The 3554-nt window shown below is 37.7% G+C and overlaps 1 protein-coding gene across 4 annotated transcripts in view; it reads right to left on the reverse strand.

The window, feature by feature from the left end:
- The window catches only part of HDAC8 (histone deacetylase 8), a 255073-nt gene that overhangs the window by 76786 nt on the left and 174733 nt on the right, over positions 1-3554 (reverse strand). The window lies entirely within an intron of this gene.

Here is a 3554-nt window from a genome sequence, read left to right on the forward strand (position 1 = left end):
TATATATATATATATATATATATATATAATTGCATTTTAGGTTTTGGGGTGCATGTGAAGAACATGCAAGATTGTTGCATAGGTACATACATGGCAATGTGGTTTGCTGCCTTCCTCCCCATCACCTATATCTGGCATTTCTCCCCATGTTATCCCTCCCCAACTCCCTACCCCTGGCTATTCCTCCCCTAGTTCCCCCCAACAGACCCCAGTGTGTGAATGCTCTCCTCCCTGTGCCCATGTGTTCTCACTGTTCAACAACTGCCTATGAGTGAGAACATGTGCTGTTTGATTTTCTATTCTTGTGTCAGTTTGCTGAGAATGATGGTTTCCAGGTTCATCCATGTCCCTACAAAGGACATGAACTCATCATTTTTTAAGGCTGCATTGTATTCCATGGTGTATATGTGCCACATTTTCCCTGTCCCGTCTATCATCAGTGGGCATTTGGGTTGGTTCCAGGTCTTTGCTATTGTAAAGCAATGCTGCAATGAACATGTGTGCATGTGTCTTTATAATAGAATGATTTATAATCCTTTGGATATATATCCAGTAATGGGATTGCTGGGCCAAATGGAATTTCTATTTTTAGGTCCTTGAAAAATCACCACACTGTCTTCCACAATGGTTGAAGTAATTTACACTCCCCAAAACAGTGTAAAAGTGTTCCTATTTCTCCACATCCTCTCCAGCATCTGTTGTCTCCAGATTTTTTAATGATCACATTCTAACTGGTGTGAGATGGTATCTCAATGTGGTTTTGATTTGCATTTCTCTAATGACCAGTGATGATGAGCATTTTTTTTTTCATATGTTTCTTGGCCTCATAAATATCTTTGTTGGAAAAGTGTCAGTTCATATCCTTTGCCCACTTTTGAATAGGTTTGTTTTTTTCTTGTAAATTTGTTGTAGTTCTTTGTAGATTCTGGATATTAGCCCTTTGTCAGATGGGTAGATTGCAAACATTTTTTCCCATTCTGTTGGTTGCAAGTTCACTCTAATGATTGTTTCTTTTCCTGTACAGAAGCTCTGGAGTTTAATTAGATTCCATTTGTCTGTTTTGGCTTTTGTTACCAATGTTTTGGTGTTTTAGTCATGAAGTCCTCGCCTATGCCTATGTCCTGAATGGTTTTGCTTAGGTTTTCTTCTAGGGTTTTTATGGTGTTAGGTCTTATGTTTAAGTCTTTAATCCATCTGGAGTTAATTTTAGTGTAAGGTGTCAGGAAGGGGTCCAGTTTTTGCTTTCTGCACATGGCTAGCCAGTTTTCCCAACACCATTTATTAAACAGGGAATCCTTTCCCCATTGCTTGTTTTTGTCAGGTTTGTCAAAGATCAGGTGGTTGTAGATGTGTGGTGTTGCCTCCGAGGCCTCTGTTCTGTTCCATTGGTCTATATCTCTGTGTTGGTACCAGTACCATGCTGTTTTGATTACTGTAGCCTTGTAGTATAGTTTGAAGTCAGGTAGCGTGATGCCCCCAGCAATTTTCTTTTGCTTAGAATTATTTTGGCTATGTGGGCTCTCTTTGGGTTCCATATGAAGTTTAAGGTGGTTTTTTTCCAGTTCTGTGAAGAGGTCATAGGTAGCTTGATGGGGATAGTGTTGAATCTATAAATTACTTTGGGCAATGTGACCATTTTCACAATATTGATTCTTCCTAACCATGAGCATGGAATGTTTTTCTATCTGTTTGTGTCCTCTCTTATTTCCTTGAGCAGTGGTTTGTAGTTCTCCTTGAAGAGGTCCTTTACATCTTTTGTTAGTTGTATTCCTAGGTATTTTATTCCTTTGTAGCAATTGTGAATGACAGTTCATTCTTGGTTTGGCTCTCTTTATTGTTGTATAAGAATGCTTGTGATTTCTGCAGATTGATTTTGTATCCTGAGACTTTGCTGAAGTTGCTTATGAGTTTCAGGAGATTTTGAGCTGAGATGATGGGGTCTTCTAAATATACAATCATGTCATCTGCAAATAGAGGCAATCTGACTTCCTTCTTTCCTATCTGAATACCCTTTATTTCTTTTTCTTGCCTGATTGCTCTGGCTAGAACTTCCAATACTATATTGAATAGGAGTGGTGAGAGAGGGCACCCTTGTCTAGTGCCAGATTTCAAAGGGAATGCTTCCAGTTTTTGCCCATTCAGTATGATATTGGCTGTGGGTTTGTTGTAAATAGCTTTTATTATTTTGAGATACATTCCATTGATATCTAGTTTATTGAGAGTTTTTAGCATAAAGAGCTGTTGAATTCTGTCGAAGGCCTTCTCTGCATCTATTGAGATAATCATGTGGTTTTTGTCTTTGGTTCTGTTTATGTGGTGGATTACGTTTATAGACTTGCGTATGTTGACTCAGCCTTACATCCCCAGATGAAGCCTACTTGATCGTGATGGACAAGCTTTTTGATGTGCTGTTGCAATCAGTTTGCCAGTATTTTATTGAAGATTTTTGCATCTATGTTCATCATGAATATTGGCCTAAAGTTTTCTTTTCTTATTGAGTCTCTGCCAGGCTTTGGTATCAGGATGATGTTGGTCTCATAAAATAATTTGGGAAGGATTCCTTTTTTTTTTGGATTGTTTGGAATATTTTCCGGAGGAGTGGTACCAGCTCCTCTTTGTACGTCTGGTAGAGTTCGGCTGTGAACTCTTCTGGATCTGGGCTTTTTTTTTTTTTTTTGGTTGGTAGGCTCTTAATTGCTGCCTCAACTTCAGCCCTTGTTATTGACTTCTTCCTGGTTTAGTCTTGGGAGGGTGCAAGTGTCCAGGAATTTATCCATTTCTTTCAGGTTTACTGGTTTATGTGTATAGAGTTGTTTGTAGTAATCTCTGATGATAGTTTTTATTTCTGTGGAACCGGTGGTGATATCCCCTTTACGTTTTTTATTGCATCTATTTGATTGTTCTCTTTTCTTTTTTAGTAATCTGGCTAGCGGTCTGTCTATTTTGTTGGTTTTTTCAAAAATCCAGCTCCTGGATTTACTGATTTTTTGAAGGGATTTTTGTGTCTCTATCTCCTTCAGTTCTGCTCTGATCTTAGTTAATTCTTGTCTTCTGCTAGCTTTTGAGTTTTTTTGATCTTGCTCCTCTAACTCTTCCAATTTTTATGATAGGGTGTCGATTTTGGATCTTTCCTCGCTTCTCCTCTGGGTATTTATTGCTATAAATTTTCCTCTAGACACTGCTTTAAATGTGTCCCAGAGATTCTGGTACGTTGTGTCTTTGTTCTGATTGGTTTCGAAGAACATCTTTATTTCTGCCTTCATTTCATTGTTTATCCAGTCAACATTTAAGAGCCAGTTGTTCAGTTTCCATGAAGTTGTCTGGTTCTGAGTTAGTTTCTTAACCCTCAGTTCTAATTTGATAATTGTTCTTTTGTTTATGATATGTTTTTGCTTTCTAGTTTAAGATTTTGTTTTTGTCTTTGTTGTTCTATAGTTTGGCTATGGATATTAATTTCTTTTTTTTTAATCTTATCTGGAATTTCTTAGGGCTGAATCTACAGATTGTTGTTTTTGGAAACTCCGGAAGAGTTTTGGCCATGGTTTATTTGAATA

Source organism: Saimiri boliviensis, chromosome X (genome assembly GCF_048565385.1).
Source record: "Saimiri boliviensis isolate mSaiBol1 chromosome X, mSaiBol1.pri, whole genome shotgun sequence".
NCBI lineage: Eukaryota > Metazoa > Chordata > Mammalia > Primates > Cebidae > Saimiri > Saimiri boliviensis.